Genomic DNA, 23,233 nt, shown 5'->3' with positions numbered 1-23,233 from the left:
CACTTCAGCCTCATTATAAGGTCCTTGGTATAAGGACTTATAACACGGCTCCTTTGCATCTCACTCTCAGTTATAACACTCTCTACATTACACCTCACCCTCTGTTACACCTCACTCTATTGGATAAATATTTGAAAAGGAAACATTTGCAGGGCTATGGGGAAAGAGCAGGATAGTGGGACTAATTGGATAACTCTTTTAAAGAGCTGACACAGGCACGGTAGGCCAAATGGCTTCTTTCTGTGCTCTACGATTTTAATGCTTAACCTGTTTGTATGACATTCTGCTGTCTGCTGCTTTAGTGGAGAGTTTTGCCCATTTTAAATAAGCAGCCAACATCAACGTTAAAATAATGGACAGAGCAATGTCAGGCAAAGTGTCAATGGTAACTTCTGGGTTACAATTCATTTCATGATCCTGACTTGTACACACATTCCAGCCTGTTAAATATCTTTGCTTTCCACCTTTCAGAATCTAACCCTCAGGTAAGAGCATATAAATACTCTGAAAAAATAAGCACCTAATGTGGTCAGCTGTCCGTGATGGGTTAATGCACGTTTAAGCATTCACAGAATTCCACTGAAAGGGTCACCTTGACCTCCTTTTGCTCAGTTGTCAACAGCGATGCCTCATTGGTGCAGCCCACTGCTAAACCAGCAGGTGGCACTCAACACACATGGGTGCAAAGCAAATAGAAGCGATGCAGCAGTCGGGCTGAAGGTTTTCAGCGAGGGAACTCCCAAACCCCCAGAATCTACCCAGTAATAGGCTTTGAAAGGTGAATTGTTGTTTTATTAGAGCTAGGAGATACAGCATTGTATTAAAGCAGCAAAATGCTTTTGGCCGGCCTGCTCTATATACTCTGTAGTTAAAAGAATTAAGTTTTGCCCGAAATGGAAAATCTATAGTTTGCTCATATCGAAGAAAAAAACATAGGGCCAAATTTTGCTGTCAAAATAACGGTGAGGCTAATGGCAATCGCCGCTATTTATGCGTAAACGGTACAGCAACTTGGGGCGAGGGGCAGATGTGCGGTTAAATGTGAATATCCAAAAGTTGGTGTCCGAGTTGCGCTGCTCCACCATTAGCTTTGCGAAAACAGCATTTCGCTGTCTGCCTTACCATTGATGTACATTTAATGTTGTGAAGTTGCTGTATTTGCGCAGTAGACAAGAACTAAACCCACCGCAGATATTTAGGGCTAGTAATGACAAGCATTAGTACCTTTTTAACGACGTGATATGTGTTAATAACTGCCAATCAACCTCTCTGGCACGAAAATTAACTATTATAAACATGGATTCTCATTCCTTCAGGTTGTGAACTGTTTTAGAAGATTTTAAAAATATCGAATTTTAAATTAAAACATTTTTTTCTTACCTTTCCTTTCTGTCACTTCTTTCTCTCTTTCTTAATCCAATCTATCTTTCCCTCTCTTTATTTCTCTTTCTGTACCTGATTTGACATTGAATTCATCCCCTTTAATTCACCCTCCTTCTCAGTCCTTCCTCTGTTTATTTCCCAGTCCTTAAATCTCATTAGTTAAGGAGATACCCTGTTGGTTGCCTTATTCACTCAGGTCCCAGATGCCTTGATTCCCTCGCTGTGCCGTTATCAGCTTGCACTTTCATCAACTTAGTGGGCACATTTTTTTTCAGTTGAAGGGTGCGGGTGCAGAGACAGGTTTAACTAATGGCAGACGCCATTAGATGCCCTGCTACAGCAAAACCTGACCCATAGTTTAACAGAAGTGATGAGGGATGGAGAATTTTATTTAGGAGTAAAGGGAAAAACGTTCCAATTGTCCAGACCAATATTTATCCTTCAACCAACATTACTAACACAGATTATCTGGTTATTTATCTTACTGCTGTTTGTGGGACCTTGCTGTGCACAAATTGACTGTCTCGCTTCCATTACCACAGTGACTACACTTCAAAAGTCTTTTATTGACTGTAAAGTGCTTTGGGACGTCCTGAGGTCATAAAAGGTGCTATATAAATGTAAGTGCTTTCTTCTTTTCTTTTAATTTTATCCTTCTTTTCAAATCCCTCCATGGTCTCGCCTCTTCCTAGCTCTGTAACCTCCTCCAGCCCTCTACCTCTCTCTCCTCCTTTAAGACACACCTTCAAACCTACTTGACCAAGCTTTTGGTCACCTGTCCTAATATCTCCTCATGTGGCTCGGTGTCAAATTTTGTCTGATAATCGCTCCTGTGAAGCGCCTTGGGATGTTTTACTACATTAAAGGCGCTTTATAAATGCAAATTGTTCTTGTTGTTGTAGAGTAGCTGGTAGCCCTGTTTAATAATCTGAGACTTCCCTTAAAACTATTCCCTTAATTCAAATATAGTTCACCTCTGAAACACACATACAAGGAGTGAAAGGGTTAGACACTGGCATTTTATCTCTGGACTTGGGTTCAGATCCAGCTCAGACTGATGGAATTAAAGTAAGGGTTATGTGGGTAGGATATGTGGTTTCACTCCAGTTTCCAGTGGGAACAAAACATGCCCTAAATTGACACGAAAGGGGAGATTCTCTGCTTCAATACTCCCACTGCAAGCTAGGAATCCACATCAGGAAACTGCGCTTCCCCAGCTCGTGAATGACATTAATGGATGAAAAATTACAAGGCGGGGCATGCAGTGTCCCCATTTGGATTCCCAGCATGTACAGGGAGGGCCAAAGTGGAAAATCTCCCCATAAATTGCCATTCTAGATGGTTGAGTGATGGAAAGGGAAAAAATGCCACCCTGATCCAATAGAGGGCACCCTTCTGAGGCCGAGGATGAGTTACGTCGTTGGGGTAGAGCAGAGGGAGCTTCAGTTTGCAGTTTAATGTGCTGTAACTAACCTGGGAGTGCTTAGTACTGATACTAGTGTTCATTCCCCAGCACTAATATCCATTGCCCAAATCAGCACAAACATTTGCAAATTGAAACATGTCCATAAAACAACAAGAGCACAAATCCAGTTCTCCTTCATAATATGAATGAGATTGAAATATCTAAGGAAAAAGGAAGCTGAAAGAGATGGAGACTCAATGCTAAACATTTCCACCCAATGTAGAGCAGCAATCAACAAAACCATGAACTACATAGCCAAGACATTAGAATACAAGTCAGAGGTAGCCATGATCAAACTGTACAGTGCACAGGTCAGATATAACCTTGAGTACCGCGTCCATTTAGGTGTTAGCCTTGGTTCAGTGGTAGCACTCTCGCCTCTGAGCATGAAAGTTGTGGGTTGAAGTCCCACTTCAGAGACTTGAACATGTAATCTAGGCTTGTTTGAAGTCTGCACTGAGGGAGTGCTGCACTGTCGGAGGTGCTGTCTTTCAGATGAAACGTTAAACCTGTCCTCTCAAGTGGATGTATGTGAAAGATCCCTTGGCACTATTTCAAAGAAGAGCAGGGGAGTTCTCCAGGCGTCCTTGCCAATATTTATCCCTCATCAGACATCTCTAAAAACAGATTATCTGGTCATTATCATATTGCTATTTGTGGAACTTCGCTGTGCATAAAATTGGCTGCCATGTTTCCTACATTACAACAGTGACTACACTTCAAAAGTACTTCACTGGCTGATTGGGACATCCTGAGGTCGTGAAAGGCACCACATAAATATAGGTCCTTTCCATTTCTTTATTTTTGGTTATCAAAAAGCAAGGGAGTCATTCAAGCACTGGAACCAGTGCAGAGAAGGCCACAAGGCTGATCCCTTGTTTTCGAGACGTGATTTATGAGGAAAGGCTGGATAAACTCAACCTGGAAAGGAGACGTCTGAGAGGTGATGTTATAGAGGCAGGTAGGATTGTTAAGGGAATGGAAAAGATAAATCCAGAATAAGTCACATTATTTGAAAAGGGTAAGGGGACTCGGGTTCTAACTAGTAAAAGGCAAATTTCTTCACACAAAGAGTGATCAACACTTGGAATGGATTCCCGGATAGTGGTGTAAGAAACAATTGGATGCTGCAATGGAGGACTTGTAGGGATGGTTGAATTAAGATAGGACAAATCGCCATCTGTAATTATCTTGTGATCTTGTATCTTGTGATATCTCTTGCTTTGGTTTGGCATCCATTTATGATTACGCCTCTGTGAAGTGCTTTTCACGGGGATATTTAAATGCATGTTGTGCCTGCAAACATGCTTTCCTTCTCACCAATTTTTTCCCACTTCTGAAGGCTTTGACTCCTAGCTGGCCTACATTGCCAATACAGCCATTATTCACATGTGAGGTGAGACAGTCAGCCTTAGGGGGCTAAGTGACCACACAAGGAGGGGACACCATAGTCAAGCCCAATCCTGCCAACTTCCAATATTTCCAGGCGCACTTACAGGAGCAAATCGTTTGATAAAATTCAAATTGTTTGATGTCTGTACTGACCACCACTGCTGCAAGGCACAGGCCTGAACAGCCTCAGATCAACCCATACAGCTTTACAGTGTAGAATATAAAAAGAACAGGTATCCTGGAGAGATTTGAAGGCAGTGACCTAGGCTCAAATGATGGTGATTAAAAAAATTCTTCAACTTCACCCTGGTAGTTTAGGGCATCTTCTGATCTCCTTGATATTTTTGATCACTCTGAGGTGCTGCCAACTCTCTATATATTGGCGATCGCCCACCTTATCAAACACCTGCTTTAAGGTGGAAAAGAAAATAGATTTACCTCTAAAAAGCATAATTCACGGAAACTGATTTAAAACAGTGTGACTTTAACTCACAGCGCGAAACAAAGGTCAAACCATTGTATCTAAGTTTGTAATACAATAATAGCAACTGAGAGTAAGAGCAGGAATAATGTCTGTCAGAGTGGGCCGGAGATAGAATTACATAGAATATACAGCACAGAAACAGGCCATTCGGCCTAACAGGTCCATGCCAGTGTTTATGCTCCATACGAGTCTCCTCTCACCCTTCTTCATCTAGCCCCATCAACATATCTGGAAGGATCTGGAATTGATCTCAGGTCTGCAGAGTTAGCTGATTTTAGCCTTTGTAGTAGCTGGTGTGATAGGGAGAGTTCCTGCTCCTGATCCCTATCCAGGGACTTCTGTTGGAAAGCACGTATGGATGGATGACAGACAGTAACAGAATGGGTATCTGCTGTGATGCTCCACATGGCTTGAAGGCCAGTGGTTCTCATTTTCTGGGCTCACACATAGTCACTTGATCAAGACACTGGAGAGAGGGCAGCACCTGGAAATGTACCCCAAAAAATGAGGAATGAACAGGGGATATTTTACAGTGTGAATTATTGCATAGGATAAGACCTATAAGCACTACAAGCTAATACATTAGCAGGAATGTGTTGCATTAGTATTATAAGGCAATGGTTTTCAACTTTGTCTATATTGGAGACCCCATGCAAATTTCATCAATCCCTCGCACCATCCTTGTTTTCGAAAGATAGTGTCAGCTATCCAAAGGAGATCGGTGCTGTCATTGCGGAAAATGTTCTTATTAGTGTACAGCAACAGAAATAATATGCTAATAAGTCAACAAATACAGAAACATATAAAAATCTGATGACTCTCAGTGGTCCCCTATGAAACCATTAAGGTCTGCAGTCCCTAGTTTGATAACCCACGTTCGAAGGTAAGATGGGATACTAGCCCTTATATGGGAACAAAATTACAAGCTATCAAATATTACCTGACTATGAGTAATATTTAGAGTGTCATATATTACATTGAAACAATTAAATAATTCTACTAATTTGCCCATGCTGTTGCCCTCAGTCAATTGATGAATATAAGATGAACAAGGATTTGGGAGACTTCACTGCACTCCACCACCTACTGGCCAGACCCTGCAACTACATCGTTACGGGCCATTGTTTACATACAGAATTTCCATGCTAAATGTTTACATAGACAGTTTCAATGTTAAAGGTTGACAGAAAAGTGTGACCAAAAATCATGACAACAGGAGGTTGGATAGAAAGCGCATGCATACACAAGATTTTGAATAATCTGTAGATACAACGGATGATTCCATGATCCGGTACTTTCAGTTGGAAGTGGTGTACACATGGATTACGTTACCCATGATTTCTCGAGATGCACTGCCTGTGAGCACTGCTCCCCTCTGGGAGTGTGGGATTGTGGAATTACGCCCTTTAGTGTGACATATCAGTACAATGGGGTACATGATTTAAATTGATTGGTCAAGTGAAATGATGCTAGGTGATATTAATGTGCTTGTATGAAATTAATCTGTCTGATATTTTAATGAAAGTGTTAAACCATTTAAAATAGGATGGAAAAAGCTCTCCCTAGGGAGTGTCAGTTCCAATACTGTTGGTAGCTGTGTGCTACTGTCATAAATTTGCTATATTCAGCATTTTATGGCACTGTTATCTCTGCTGCAGTAAATCACTTGTAAACACTCAGAGATTAAGTTTCTACTCAAGCTTTTAAAATCTGCCTTTCTGTAGGTGACCCGGGGACTAAAATAAAGCACTGGTGATGTGCTTTCAGGGGAGATATATTTGTAGAACCTGCCCTCTCCTGTGGGGCTAATGTTGACATCAAGGCTGGCGGCTGGTGATTGGGGACCCAGCTCAGCAGATTGTGAAGGAAGGCCCCAGAACTCATTACTGCTCAGAACAATGACTGACCCTTCGGGGCAGCTCCATCTCTCCGACCTTAGAGGGAATTCAAAATCGATTCTGGTTTACCTCCATCTGAGGTAACTCCTGATTTAATGCAGAACAAGAAAGTCTGCACAACTTCCCCTTAGTGGCTCAGCTGGTAGAGTTGCTGCCCAATGTTGAATTGAGCCATTCAGATCAATAAGGTAGGTACCCGGGTGAGGGAGGTCATTCAGCCCACCGACCTCATTCTTCTGTTTAAACCTACAATCCTCTCCATCCACCACAGTATCGAACTGCTTCTCGAATGACTCAGATGCTTTTGTTTCCACTGCCCTATCCAGAAGACCTTTCTAGGAATTGATCACTCTTTGTGTGAAGAAGTGGATTGTACACTTGCCTTTTATCATTTTGTACCAAGGCGGAATATCCACCTTGTTCCACAGTCACGTTCTAATCTTATTTTGTATTGAGTTAGCCGATCTCAGCTCGGGAGACAGTCCAGGAGTTGAGATTGGTTATAGTGGGCCTTGATAAGGGAAGGCAAAGGTTCTTCCTCTCAACACTAGCCAATCATCCCTGCTGTAAATTGTGGATCGCAGGTCAGGACAGGATCTGACCTGTCTGTGATGCCTCCCATAGGCGACAAACCAGACGCTCACGATGAAGAATGGCCACTTGGGTGAGGCAATGGATTGCGGCTGCTGCCCTTGGAACCGTACCCCAGGAGCAGTCGCCGCTTTCAGGGGAGGAGAGGAGAAAATTTCAGGTAAAGGAAGACCTCCTCTCCTGTCGCCACTTTCTATTCCTGGTGAACTTTTTCCACCGATCTAACTCCAGCCCGGATCTTTGGATGGTCGTCACCAGGAACTGCAGGATGTAGGTATGATGAGCAACTGTCATCACATGGCTATGCATTTTGTTTATGACAGGCCTAAGTGAAAGCCTAAGGCCTGTCATAAACAATGCTGGGCACAAGGGACACCCGAGAGGCCCAGAATTCCAGCATTCTCCTGACGCCGATGGGGACCCAGAATTTTTTCGTTTTGTACACCAGGACCTGTGCAAGCTGACTGCGATCTCACACAGGCTGAAGAGGAGGCCCCAGAATTTAATCACAAAATAAGAAGTATAGAGGCAACCTGCATCCCATGCTGCAGTTGGCCGCCTAGATACTAGTGAATCCAGGGCTGGAAGGTTGTGTGGGTTCAGGTGTGCATCTCCATGGTGGGTGGAAGTCCTGCCCCCTTCCCCAAAATGTGTGCCCCCAACAATGGAGGGCAGAACATCACAGCCAAGAACTCATAGGAACAAGAAAATGCTTTCCAACAAGCAAGCCTAATGAGTACAGACCAAGTACCAAGTTCAATCCTTGGTCTGTATTGTGTTAGCTGATTTCATCTGGAGAGGTGTTACGAGGGGTACAATTAGGCTTGCCAACTCTGGTTGGACATAATCCTGGAGGTTTCCTCACATGACCTCCCGCCTTCAACTGTCTCCCCCCCAACAGTCAAACAGCCTTTTTCCCATCTTCAATATTTTTATAATTAATAAATGAAAGCATTCAAAGAAAATGAAAAAAAAAACACAATCTTTTTTTACTGCCCCTATGATTTTTATCCCATGTTGGTCGCAGTGATGCTCAATCTTTAATTGCTGAAGCCTCCAGGACAACCCTGGAGGGTTGGCAACCCTACCTGTAGTGAAGGCCTAAGGCCTGTAGTGAAGAACACCATCAAATTTCATAGTTTCACAGTATGATACAGCACAGAAGGAGGCCATTCAGCCACCTTCAAAGATTTGTGTACCTACACCCCCGGTCTCTCTATTCCTGCACTCCTTTTAAAATTGCACCATTTAGTTTATATTGCCTCTCCTCATTCTTCCTACCAAAATGTATCACTTCACACTTCTCTGCGTTAAATTTCATCTGCCATGTGTCTGCCCATTTCACCAGTCTGTCGATATCTTCCTGAATTCTGTTACTATCCTCCACATTGTTTACTACATTTCCGAGTTTCGTGTCATCTGCAAACTTTGAAATTATACCCTGTATACCCAAGTCCAGGTCATTGATATATATCAAAAAGAGTAGTGGTCCTAACACCGACCCCCGGGGAACATCATTGTATACTCACCGCCAGTCTGAAAATCAACCGTTCACCATTACTCTCTGCTTTCTGTCCCTTAGACAATTTTGTATCCATGCTGCCACTGTCCCTTTAATCCTGCTAACAAGTCTATTATGTGGTATTTTATCAAATGCCCTTTGAAAGTCCACATACACAACATCAACCGCACTACCCTCATCAACAATCATTATGCTCCCCTGTTCTGGATTCCCCCACCAGAGGAAATAGTTTCTCTGTATCTACCCTATCGATTCACTGGTTGTCCTCTGATAACTTGTCGTCGGTGTCCATTCTTCATGTCAGTCTAGCCAGTGAGTGTTGGTGGACTATTCGATTTTCATGGGCATCACAGATGACTTTGATCACTCAAAACCTACACATCCTCAGTAATCCACAGTTTGGATACTGTGTGCAGTTTTGGGCTCCACACCATGGGAAGGACACTGATGCAATAAAGAGGATATAGTGCAGATTCACCAGGACCCTGCCGGGTATGAGGAAATACAAATACAAAGAAATGCTTGAAAAATTGAGGCTGGTTCAGTTAGAGCAGAGGAGATGCTCAGAACCACAAAGAGATGGGACAGAGGAGACAGAAAGTGAGAGAACTAAAGGCAAATCAAGAAACTGAATAGGTGACACTAAAAACAAAAATGCAGGAGGGGGAAAATAAGATAAAATTCAAAGGTGATTATAAGACATGAGACAGAAGGAATCAATAGGGTTGAAGGGAACAGAGTGAAGAAAATGTTTCTGTCAAGTACCCCTAGACACTGGAACAGCCTTGTTGGACTTAATAGTGTTCATAAGAGGAGACGGTGGGACCAATTCAAGCAAACTGTGTGTATGGGTCAGAACTGAATGTAAATATTTATTAGGAACAAGAAGTGGCCATTTGGCCCAACAAGCCCATTCCCATTTGATTGACCTCAACCCATTCTGCTCACCTTCTTACCATAACCTTCCTTCCTTCTAGAAATACATTATTTGTTTGAGAAGACTCCAATGACACTTCTCTCACACCCCAACAGGAAAAGCTTGTTTGATATGTCATCTTCCATCATATCCAGTCTCCAACCTATCTTCCTCCTTTGCAGCCTTTCTTATTTCTCTCCATTTTATCAATATTGCTTTTGTCACTACGCTTCTAAACTATCCTCTTTTGTTCTTAAGCTACAAATAGACCATCCAATAAACTCTTCCTCCTCCCCGGATCATCACTGTGTTGAAATCAAGACTTATCAGATTGTCCAAGTAAAAGAAAGGCTTGCATTTATATCACGCCTTCCCAAAGCACTTTATGACCATTGAAGTGTCGTCATTGTTGTAATGCAGGAAACAGGGCAATCAATTTGCACACAGCAAGGTCCCACAAATAGCAATGAGATAATGACCAGATAATCTGTTTTAATGATATTGGTTGAGGGGCAAGTATTGGCTAGGACACCAAGAAGAACTCCTCTGCTCTTCTTTGAATAGTGCCAAGGGATACATCGAACTGGGAGGACAGACAAGGCCTTGGTTTAACATCTCAACCGAGAGACAGCACCTCCGACAGTGCAGCATTCCCTAAGGACTGCATTGGAGTCACAGCCTAGATTTTATGCTCAAGTCTCTGGAGTGGGGCTTGAACCCACAAGTCTTTTGACTCAGAGGCGAGAGAGCTACCAACTGAGCCACAGCTGACACCTAATTCAATAATTCAGTCCCAGGACCTCAAAACAACAACAACAACAACAACTTGAATTGATATAGCGCCTTTAACATGGTAAAACCTCCCAAGACACATTGTGGAACGTGTCACATCGCTCAGTCTTCCAATCCTCCTGCAATTTTTAGGCTTTTAATACCCAAGCTTGGTGCCAGCTAATCTCTAGTTCCTGATGTACCTCATCTTCTACTCTTGTGAATATTGGTGGTGTCTTGCACTTTGGGCCTTGGTTCTCCACCTAGGTTTTCTCAGCTGTAAACAAAGTCGGCACTGGCTATACCTCAAGAACGCTGTCACCAAGGCCCCAGTCCAACAGCAGATGGCAATGTGCTACTGCAACAATATTCTGGCTGTATTTCCACAGTGCCCTCAACATCTGGAAATGCTTCTGGTGATATAGTGTCCTCTTACTGGGCAGGAATGAGCCTAAGCATTTTACTCATTGACTATGAAACCTGATCCGTAGATATACTACCAAGGACTTAAGTCAAACCAGAATGCCTGTTAAACCATTATCTGTCTGGGTCTGGAGGTAGTTAGGAGTACCCTACTATGAATTAAATGTAAAGTGACGTGCTTCTGTCTAGGAATCTTTGCCGCCAGTTAAGCTGTGTTGGTGGTAGGCTGCCCACTCACATTAGTCTAAGGTCTCCTTCACTCCTCTGGTTACTCGCTCTGTCAAGCCTGGCTGAGAAGGCCTTTTCCCAGTGTCCCCTTTCGAGCAGACCTCAACTGTTTTGTCCCCTTTAACTTTCGGAGCACTACTTTCGTGTCAGTGATTTGCACAAAACAAAGCAAAGTAAATAAATAATATGTTGTTGTGGCCCCCAAATGCTTTGATTTCTGATTAATTATTAATAAACAAGCACTCCAGCATGAATTTAAATAGTTGCGAATTGCCACTCCGTGCTGGCTATTGAAAAAACATTTTTTTTATTTATTTATGCAAAAGTGGAAGAAAATGCGCATTGTTGTTAGGATGGAAAATTCTGGATTAGGAATGTCAGAATGGCACTTAGTGTAGGGAAAGGAAAGACGGCTTCCAAGGTATGTCCTGCTGTAAGTCCGAGAATATTAAACACAAATTACCTCGAAAGTTAAGTCTCACAATCTCCGTTTCCTTAAATTTGAGCTTCTCAACTTGGACTTGCTAAAGGTAAATGGCCTTTTTGCTACAAGTTTTCTCCCCTCCTTTCCTGAAGATGCCAACTCAGGCTGGGCATCTTCTGCAGGTGCTGGCAGCATTACCTTACCGTTCCCAAGCAACTATTCTTCACCTGTGAGTCTTGGCAACAGGTATTAGCAGGCTTATCCACTGTGGAGGCCATCGCAGCCTCCTGAGCACGATCCTTTCTTCACCTGACATCAACATGTCTTTGCTTTCCAGCAGAGGTCACTGAATAGCAATCACAGTGGGGGACCCCTGATTGATTGCTCCCTCCCCTCACTAATCCAAGGGTGCTGAGGCAAATCAAAGTGCCTCCATTGCCATCTTTGCTGAGAGAAGCCAACTCAACACAGGTCGGGTATCGGATGTGGGACCTTCCTGGTCTGTTCCACACCAAGTGCTGCATTTACTCACTAAGCCATCTGGTAGCTTGATAAATGCCCTTTAATTAATTAACGTGTCATGCCTTTATCAATCCCCCTGCTAGTATCTTCATTTTAATTATGCTCCATCCCCCATCATTGTTGCTAATGGCTACGAGACAGACTGCAATAAATAAAAACTGCTCACATTCGACAACATAACTTACATTCACATATTACTTTTAATAATGTACTAAAATGTCCCAACAGCTTCACAAAGAAGGAGAACAATCACTCAGTCGGAGTTAGAAGGACTGGGGAGGTGACCAAAGGGGAGATGCAAGAGTTAGATTTTGAGGATGTTTTTAAGTTGGAAGAGATGTATCAAGGAAGAGGGATTTAGGAAGAAATTTCCACATCGCAGTACAAGAAGGGTTTTTAAAATCTTCTTTTATTTTGCATTTTGAAAATTTGAGTGAATTTTGTGCTTATTAAAGTGAACAATATCAATGAGAGAAATTGATACACTGTTTCAATTTTTGTCATCCCATATTAGTATCAAACACTTCCAGGTCAAGTACAGCACAGTTAGACACAGAGTAAAGCTCTCTCTACACTGCCATCAAACACTCCCAGGGCAGATACATCACGGGTTAGATACAGAATAAATCTCCCTCTACACTACCCCATCAAACACTCCCAGTGCAGGTACAGCAAGGGTTAGATACAGAATAAATCTCCCTCTACACTACCCCTCCCAGCGCAGATACAGCAAGGGTTAGATACAGAATAAATCTCCCTCTACACTGTCCCATTAAATATTCCCAGCGTAGATACAGCACGGGTTAGATACAGAACAAAGCTCTCTTTACACAACAGTATCATTCCCCCAACCTCAGAAATGCAGCACCAATATGAAATCTGCCAATTTTTACACATAGCTTTTCTGAATTAGATTGTCAACTCTTGCACCAATTAATGTCAAATTCTAAAAAGAAAGACTTGCATTTATATAGCATTGCATTTAGCAACTTGCATTTATATACCGCCTTTCACGACCTCAGGACGTCCCAAAGCGCTTTTCAGCCAGAGCAGTGCATTTTACGTGTAGTCACTGTTATAATATAGGAAACACGCCAGCCAATTTGCGCACAGCAAGCTCCCACAAACAGCAATGTGATAAGTGACCAGACAATCTGTTTTAGGTGTTGATTGAGGAATAAATGTTGGCCAGGACACCGGGAAGAACTCCCCTGCTCGTCTTTGAATAGTGCCGTGGGATCTTTTACGTCCACCTGTGAGGTCAGACAGGGTTTCGGTTTAACGTCTCATCCGAAAGACGGCATCTCCGACAAAGCAGCACTCCCTCAGTATTGCACTGAAATATCAGCCTGGATCATGTGCTTAAGTTTCTGGAGTGGGAAAGTGGGAAAGTCTGGACTGCTTTGTGCTGTGACCCTTGGCCAATGGGAACTAGATAAAGACTGCTCAAACTCATTTCAAGTAGGGCTTTACAGCTGGCAGAACGAGAGGACTTTCATCCCATCAGTCTAAGCTGGACTTGACATGATGTAAAGCAGCAGTGTGCACCATCCAGAATCCAGGATTGAAAGGGTTCAAGAGTTACTTACGCTATTTTTATTTTTATCTTTATCTACGCTTCTTGTATGTGTTGCATTCTTCAGAAACATGTGCATGCAGATGAATTGAATTTAAGAATCTTTGAGAAACAGTGAAAGGTCCTTATGCCCCAATAGCTTCCCCCTAGGGACCACCAAAACGCAAAAATCTGATAAATGTATTTGAAATCACAGACAGAAGGTTTAAAATGTTTGGCAAAAAAAAACAATTTCTCCATAATTGAAATACAATCTCCTTTCCAATCTTGCTATGTAGCATTGCTGCTTGTATTGACTCAGCTGAGGATCAATAATGAAAACAAATCCATTGTTCTGATGTGAATTAATGATAGGCCGCTTAAAGGTGAAGTTCACTGATGAGTATGTACAATGGTGCACCTCTTAAAGCAGCACATCGCTGATAGGTGCATTCTCACAAAGTTGCTCCAGGTTGTGAAATATTTTTGAACATATTGGTTTCAGAACTGTTAAGGCACTGTTTTTGCTCGGGCTGACTGTTGTCCATGAGAAACCAGTAAACAGAGATCTCCAGTGCTGTGTTGCAGGCATACTGACACAATGAATTGTTGCCTCGCACTCCCCCTGCTCCCACATGTTGCTTGTCGAGATGAACGGTTTCATGACTTTAAGGGAAATTATTAAGGGGTAATTCAGAAACTAAAACTTTCAAAATAATACCACACCAGAGAAGAAGTTTGTGCATCAGTGATGGTACAGGGAGGAATCTATGGGTCAGTACCTAACAGTGCTGGTACAGAGAGGATTCTATGGGTCAGTAACTATCAGTTTTGGTAAAGGGTGGACTCTATGGGTCAGTACCTATCAGTGTTGGTACAGGGAGGATTCTATGGGTCAGTACCTATCAGTGATGGTACAGGGAGGAACTCCATGGGTCAGTACCTATCAGTGTTGGTATGGGGAGGGACTCCATGGGTCAGTACCTATCAGTGTTGGTATGGGGAGGGACTCCATGGGTCAGTACCTATCAGTGTTGGTATGGGGAGGGACTCCATGGGTCAGTACCTATCAGTGTTGGTACAGGGAGGATTCTATAGTTCAGTACCTATCAGTGCTGATACAGAGAGGGACTCTGTGGGTCAGCACCTATCAGTGTTGGTACAGGGAGGATCCTTTGGGTCAGTAGCAAACAGTGTTGTACAGGAGGGTCTCTATGGGTCAGTGCCTATCAGTGATGGTACAGGGAGGACTCTTTAGGCATTGCAGTTCCAGCGCTATAAAGTGAGTTTAAATACAGCTGAAACTAATGGGGTAAAGCTTTCCTCTTCTCTATTAACTGTAAGGGTTGTAAGTAAAATTAGCTTAGGGAATCTCATCCAGTTTCCTGTGAATGCATGTCTACTGCACAAAACCTACCGATAGTTCAGCATACACAGAGCTTCTCTCTACACTTCACCTTCATTGTGGCTCAGCCAAGAGGGTCAATGCTCACATTGAATGCTAAAAGTGGAAACCAAAATTCAGTTGAAAACCTTCGCCTGGAAGAGCTCAGAATCCCTATAAAGCCAGCAATTAGAGGTCACGGAGAGAATCCCTGCTCTTTACACAATTCCTTTTTAACTGTTTTATTGGCTGTAAATTTTATTTTTTCCTCTCCTCTTCCGAAGGTGGTGACTCTCGCTGGGATGCAGTTCCACAGGCGTCCGTCACCTTTTAGTAGCTTGCCCAAGGTCATGCTTCACGCGTGAGGCTAGACAGTAAGTGTTGACAGGCTTCTCAACCATGGGCTGAGTGGACGGAACAGGCAGGATACATCATGACCGAGCCCAGCCTAATCAACAACAACTTGCATTTATATGGTGCCTTTAATGTAGTAAAACATCCCAAGGTGCTTCAGTGGAGCGATTATCAAACAAAATTTGACACTGAGTCACAAAAGGAGATATAAGGACAGGTAGGTTTCAAGGAGCGTCTTAAAGGGGGAGAGAAAGGTAATGAGGAGGAGAGGTTTAGGGAAGGAATTCCAGACCTTAGGGCCTAGGCAGCCGAAGGAACCGCCGCCAATGGTGGAGTGAAAGCCCAAATGCAAGCACTCTCCAGCAGAGGTCACTTGATAGTCATTGAGCCCTGGCAGACTTTGCCCTCCACTGGGTAATGAGACCAATTGTAGCCTACCGATTGAATTCCTGGATGGTTTCTGCCAACTTAGTCAAGAATCAAACCGAAGACCTTTTAGTGAGAATGGCTTAAGTGATGATTAAGAGTTTTAGGCAGATTTTCCTGTTCCTGCACCTGGGACTATTGGATCACTTGGGCACAGCGAATACAGGAAAATCTGGCGAGGAGGAATGCAGCTCCATGAGGGAGCCTGCCCGTTTTTCCCATTAGTTTAAATTAATGGATAGAAAATCAGCTGAGCTCCATTAGCAGCATGCACCTCTTCCTGTCCAGTTTTCCTGTATTCGGCACACCCAGTGATCCAATAGCCCCAGGAATAGGAACAGAAAAATCTCATCTATTGCTCAGTCTAAACACAATTGAGGTTTTCTGCATGTGCCAAGCAGCCAGGTGATCTTAAACCAGATGGTTCTGTGTCATAGTTTTACCCATTGGGCCTTTGGACAAGTTACACGGTCATGGGAATATTCAGGAATTTGATTAGGCCCTTGTGGAAAGCAGTGTTATAAAAAGAATACAGCGGGGCAAGGAAAACCTCTAGCACGAGTTACTGGAGAAATAAAGAACTGCATTTCAACTGTTAAGAAGCTAGTTTAATTGAAAGCTATCTGGGTATCAATCATGCTGCGGAACACTGGATTTAAATTAATTAAATAATTAATGTTAATTTGATTACAAAGAACTGCCTTTAACTGTCTAAGTGCTGTGCAGTTTTTCATAATAATTCTGTTCTCCTTTCTGCGGTGTGTCAATGCAATTCTTTTTCTACACAGTTCTCCATTTTAATTATTCCTTTCCCCCTTTCCCCAAAGATTTTCTTTCCTTCCCTCCTGAAGGTGCTGAGTCAGACTGGGCTGCGGTTTCAAGGGCCGCAGTCCGATTGGCCATTCTTCATGCCTGAGCCCAAACAGTGAGGCCATTTTGTCACGGGGGGCATCATATCCAAACCTGATACTGTCCTCACAGGGGTTCGGTAGTGTAGTGTTTATGTTGCTGGACTAATAATCCATAGAATGTGAGTTCAAATCCTACTATGGCAGTTTGATAATTTGAATTCAGCTTTTAAATAATCTGGAAATGAAAAGCTGGTATCAGTAAAAGTGACCATGAAATTGTCGGATTGTCATTAAAACCCAACTGGTTCACTAATGTCCTTTAGGGAAGGAAACCTGCCGTCCTTACCCGGTCTGGCCTATATGTGACTCCAGTCACACACCAATGACTCTTAACCGTCCCCTGAAATGTATCACTCAGTTGCATCAAACATTGGGCAATTAGTGATGGGCAATAAATGCATGCCTTGCCAGCGACGCCCACATCCTGAGAATGAATATATAAAAAAAAATCAACATCCACACACAGCTGGGGCCACTGGATAATGATTGGATGGGGGAGCCTAACTGATTCCCCTCCACCCCCTCCAACCTTTCCTATACCAGGGTTCTGAAGTCAATTGTTGCATCTTTACTGCCACTCCCTACTCAAACCCATTTTGGTACGTTTTTAACTCACATTAAAAATACAGCAGAATAATGGCGCTTGTTGATAAATTAACATTGTGCCACAGAGAGCAATATTATGGACTGAAATGGAAAATAATTTCTTTGCTGCTTAAAAATTAAATCAGAGCTCTTACCGGTTTAGCTTTGACAAGCAGTGTCTGCAATAGTTATTTCTAGATGTCGTATAAATCAGCTCAAGTCCCGGTGAAATGAGAGTTTTAAAATAACCTTTATAGACATCTCAAATCAATCATGATGCCCATTGCACTTTGCTCTACAGGGTATTACTGACCGAGTGAATGTGCACATTTACAGTGACAGCAACAGGAGTGGCTCCATTCTCATCCACTTGATCCCTCTCAGAGCAGCTTTACTTCCGCACATGAATCTCAACAGTGAGTGTCAACAGGCTATTCATTTGTGTGGGGCTTTGTAGCAGACCCTGACCCTAGCCTGGCCCACTACTCTTACTGTGAGCTAAATCTTCTGGCAATCATTACAGAAAGTCAAAACCGAAAATGCACCTTGATCCTATGCTAGGCCGGACTGGGACATGCTACAGTGATATTATCCATTGCAATAAATACATTCTGCAATAAATAGTGTGCCCAATACTGGCTGGATGGATGGTGGGGAAATGAGGAGAATTTTTTTTATGCAGCGAGTTGTTATGATCTGGAATGCGCTGCCTGAAAAGGTGGTGGAAGCAGATTCAGTGGTAACTTTCAAAAGGGATTTGGATATGTACTTGAAAAGGAGAAATTTGCAGGGCTATGGGGAAAGAGCAGGGGAGTGGGACTAATTGGATAGCTCTTTTGAAGAGCTGGCACAGACACAATGGGCCGAATGGCCTCCTTCTGTGCTGTATGATTCTATGATTCTATATTTCTATGATTCTATGCCCCCGATAGTCCCTGTATCCCAGGAGGTGTTGTGTTTAGTAGCCCAACTGAAAACTGCCTAAATGCAAAGTTCAATGTTATTCAAGACTGGGATTGGAACTCAAGCTCTGTGAATACCATTGGAACTCAAAACCTGAGTGTCATTGGAACTCAGAGCCTGAAATTGAGATTGGAAGTTGAACCCTGTGAATGTGCTTGGAACTCTAGCCCTGTGAACTGGACTTGAACTCAGGTTTATGAATGAATTTGGAATTTAGGCTTCAGAATGGGATTCTATGAACAGAATTAGAATTCACTGTCTCTTTTTACCCATGGTTAGAATCTGTGGGTAGATTTACTAGTCCTGAGCTCCCAGCAGGGAGTCCTGCTCAAAGGTGGACCCTATCTCTGACTCAAGCTCCCTTCAAGTGACAATCGTTGCTGGTACTGCAGGACAGGTAAATTTACCCTTTGGTATTATCTAGCTATATACAGGAAGAGATAAGCAGAGGTAAATGTTGAAGGTAAAACACTCAGGTCTCATTGTCAAAATGGTTTAGTAGAACAGACTTCCTTGTATTTATCTGATTTGGTTTTATCCATGCTATTTGCCGTCGGGCAACACAATCCAGGAAATGGAGATAATAGGGACAATTTTCCAACTTAGCATTTCTGGCGAGCAGCCTTGCTCACTAGGAGCACTTATTGGAAATTCGGACATGTGAGGTACACGATTTTCCGACCATCAGTTGAAAAATAACTGTAACTGTTCAAAAATTCTAGTTTGAAACACAGTCTGAAACTCCCTCCCTGAACCCCTCTGCCCTGCTGCCTCTGTCCTCCTTCAAAAACCTCCTCAATACCTCCCTCTTTCACCGTGCCTTTGGCCAACTCCCCAAACTTTTGTCCAGCGACTGCTCAAGCCTCCGTTTTGGCCTCTGCAAAGCACTTTGGGACATTTTACAACGTTTATACAAGTGCAAGTTGGTGTTGCTGAGCACACAGAAGTCCAGTGATAAAATGCCTGTAGTGTTTCCAAAAGCTTGCAGAGTTGTCTTTTGCCAGTTTTGATATATTTGCAGCCTTTTGGTGTTCGGACTCATCTTCCCCGCACCCCCCCACCACCACCACCCCCCGACCATTCACACTTGGTCACACTGAGTCGGTTGGCTAGAGGCAGATTTATATCCTCCTGTCACATCCAATAGTGAGGTAGCTCCCCTTATATTAGTGCTTAGTTACAATGACAAACATTTGATTGGTAGCAGCCAGGTGATTGATGGTTATTTGCTGAAGAGTAAAAGTGTTGGACCAGGACATAATAATGTGACATTAATCGTGCATTGAGAGCCAGGATGATTGTCTTACTTCAATAGATCCATATTTGACCTTGCCTGCTCGCTAGGCGACTTCCATGGCCAATCCTGCATAATACTAATAAAATAAAAATGAAATGGAAAATGCAGATTTCCATCATCTTCTGTGAAAGATGTAAAAATATAAAGTTGGCTCAAGGGATTACACAAAATGTTATTTGCAAATTTAAAATCAAAGCAGCCACTGGAAGCAGAGTAATAACAGTGATGAAAATTGTTATTAAAGGCATTATCAGAACATGGTTTCAGCTGAATTGGATAGCTCATCTATTTTTAATACCATAATTTTTATTTCTATGAACACATCAGTAATAAGTATTTGAATGTACTGTTAATATCATCTTGATGTTATTTTCTGTGCTTTTTTTTTGCGCTTATTTGAATATTATTTCCAGTCATTTTCCCACATCCACTACACCAGGCCCAGTGTGTTAGGAATAACCCTGACTGCCAAAAAGAAGGCACCTTTCTAAAATTTGTTCTCAGGATGTGGGCGATGCTGACAGGGATGCATTTATTGCCCATCCCCAGTTGATCACAGTGATTGTTTTCACAACTGACTGGTTTGCTAGGCCACTTCAGAAGGCATTAAGAGTCAACCATCGAATTTGGGACTGCAGTCACATATAGGCAAGGCCAGGTAGCAGTGGCATGTTCCCTTCCCTGAAGGACATTTGTGAACCAGTTGGGTTTGGAGACATACCCACCACTAGGCTACCAGACTATACCTACCTTGTCCATCTGTGACTACAACGGACTGAATACAAAGGTATTATTCGTCCATCAGGCATTTGAATACTTTCTCACTGGCAAAGAAATCCTTTAGCAATGATGAGGATGAGAAATGTTTACTCATCAAAGCAACACAAACAAAATGTATCACTCCCAGTTTCTGACCTCTGAGATCAATTGGGGCTAGCACTATTAAGATAGAGTCAAATTTTTTGGCATGACACAAGTGCCACCATTTTCCACAAAGGGACAGACACATCACAGTCTAAAAGAGTCTGGATTAAGCCAGTTTGGATTTATACAGAAAAATCTGCATTTGGTCCAATTTGGATTAGTTGGCGGTTATTACACATTAAGCCCTCATCCCAATAAAGGGCCTAACTAAATCACAACAACAACAACAACAACAACAACACACATTTATATAGCACCTTTAATATACTAAAGCGGAGGTTACAGAGATAGTGAGGGGTGAGAACATGGAGGGATTGGAACACAAGGATGAGAATTTTAAATTCGGGGCGTTGCTGGATCAGGAGCCAATGTGGATTGGTGAGCACAGGAGTGATGGGTGAATGGGACTTGGTGTGAGTTTGGATAGGGGCAGCAGAGATTTGGATGAGCTCAAGTTTACGGAGGGTGGAAGATGGGAGGCCGGCCAGGAGAACACTGGAATAGTTGAGTCTGGAGGTAACAAAAGCATGGATGAGGATTTCAGCAGCAGGCTGAGACAGGGGCAGAGAATTACAGAGGTGGAAGAATCACCCAATGGCTCACTTGGTGAGTGTATTGTCCAGTGTATTGTCAGAGGGTCCTGGATTCGATCCCTGACCTCTGCTGAGTTAGCTGACCTCAGCTGGCATACTACAATTGGGACCATACACTTGGCCTCAGTGCCCCTGGGCTAGGGAGAGGGAAAAGTCAGCCAAGACTGTGTACCCGATCACCATCCAGTGACCCTTACTGGAAGGTCCACTTGGATGGACATTGAGTTAGGACAGAATTGGACTTGTCCCCTATGGTGGAATAGACTATCAACATTACTTTGCCAGTGGGCTCACACAAGAAGATTGGCCAACTGGCTGATGGGTGAAGCACTCCAGGGTGACTGGCACCTTAATGTGAGTTAGTGGCTCCAGTAGAGGAGAGGAAAAGAATGAAAGATATAGGACAGCCTGTAGGATAATGGCAAACAGACATTTAACAGGAGGTGTTAATCCACTTAATTTTAGAACTTTAGATGAATATTTTAAGCATTTGTGTTCTATTATCTCACAGTGAAGCCAAGAGTTTATAGTTAAAAATCCAATGACCTAAGAAAAACGTTTGCTTGCGCACTGGGCCATGTGCAGGCAGTGTGAGAAATAAGGACTAGGAATATAGAATCATACATCACAGAAGGAGGCCATTCAACCCATCATGTCTGTGCCAGCTGTTTGAAAGCGTTATCCAATTAATTCCACTCCCCTGCTCTTTTCCCGTAGCCCTGCAAATTTTTCCTTTTCAAGTATATATCCAATTCCCTTTTCACAGTTACTATTGGATTTGCTTCCATCACCCTTTCAGGCAGTGCATTCCAGATCATAACAACTTGCTGCTCAGAAAAAATCTCCCCTCTGGTTCTTTTGCCAATTACCTTAAATCTGTGTCCTCTGGTTACCGACCATCCTGCCAGTGGAAACAGTTTCTCCTTATTTAGTTCCTCCTCTATTAAATCACCCCTTAACCTTCTCCGCTCATATACAGATCATTTTATCGAGGTATCTGATTGGCACTCACTAGCCATTGTTACACTTTCTATAAGAAAAATGTAAAACAAATTAACTGCAAGAGTGGATGTTAATTGCATTTTATCAGAGCATGAATGAGCTAAACTGTTATTTTTACTGTCCGTGACGGACAGAGAGTAACAAAACAATGGTTTAGAGTAACCCCCCTCATGACCGAGGAGGTAAAGACTGCTGATTGGTCAGCACTAAGCCGTTTGGGTAAGGATCAATTCCTGGAGTGCTCTGAGTCAGCTGATCTCAACCAGGACAGCAGTCTCGCAGTTGGATCAGCTTGGCTGTGATGCTCTCCATAGCCAAGCAGCCCGCCGACACTCACTGACTAGGCTCACACATGAAGTGGGGCCATTGGAGTGAGGTATCATAGAGCAGCTGGTGCCCGCAGCCTGAGCCAGCACCTTCAGAACAAATGGGAGCATAGGAACAGGATTAGGCCATTCAGCCCATTGACCTTGCTGTACAATCCCAACGAGGTGAGTAAATAGACTGCTAAATTTGATTTTTAAAAATGGCTTTATATGTGGGGATTAGGTAGTGGCAAAGGCTTTTTGGCTAATTTGGCTCATTGAATTCCATGAAATGACAATCCAAATGCTTATACAATGGCCAGTCCTAGTGTATGAAGGGAATTGCTTGCAGGGGATGGAAAAATATTGATTTAGTAATTATTCTTTGTTGGGATAGACTCACACTATGGGAGGAACATGTTGATTAACAATTTCCTGGAGCTTCTCTTTAGAAGCTAGCATAAATCCAAAATTCCATGTCCTGGAGTATTGCCCCTGCCCCCTAACAGCTTCTACTGAAATATTGGCACTATGCCATGGCACATACTGGCTGCACCTCCAGAATTACAGCTACTAATTCAAATTGGCACTGTACACGGAAGCACATCTGCTGGTTGTCCTGGCACGGGATACTGAAATGCATGCACTGAAATACAGACAATTGCCGTGATGAACAAATGCTGGGCATAATTGGTCAGTGCCCTGTATGACACTCAATGGATACACTGGCAAAATGTCCCAAAGAGTATCTGCTGAAATACTGACACAGCGTCCAAAGTGCAGCTATGGGACTATTAATACCTATTGGACTGGGTCCTCTGTTACAGCCACTGAAGAACTGGTTCCAAACCCATACGTGTATCTGCTGGATCCACTGGCATCTGTCAAACTATCTAATGAAACACTGGCACTGCT

The 23,233-nt window shown here is 42.9% G+C and overlaps 1 long non-coding RNA gene across 8 annotated transcripts in view; it reads left to right on the top strand.

Annotated features, from left to right (window-relative positions):
• LOC137300970 (uncharacterized) overlaps positions 1–23,233 on the top strand; it is a 92,823-nt gene that overhangs the window by 5,708 nt on the left and 63,882 nt on the right. Inside the window, exon 4 of one of the 8 annotated variants that reach the window (XR_010958202.1) lies at positions 1,926–2,003. The exons of the other annotated variants lie outside the window; for them this stretch is intronic. This is a non-coding gene — a long non-coding RNA (uncharacterized lncRNA). The remainder of the gene's footprint in view (positions 1–1,925; positions 2,004–23,233) is intronic. 8 annotated transcript variants of the gene reach the window in all.

The sequence above is a fragment of the Heptranchias perlo genome, chromosome 32 (assembly GCF_035084215.1).
Source record: "Heptranchias perlo isolate sHepPer1 chromosome 32, sHepPer1.hap1, whole genome shotgun sequence".
Taxonomy (NCBI): Eukaryota; Metazoa; Chordata; class Chondrichthyes; order Hexanchiformes; family Hexanchidae; genus Heptranchias; species Heptranchias perlo.
The sequence above is the reverse complement of the archived record's forward strand: the minus strand, read 5'-3'. Positions and strand labels throughout refer to the sequence as shown.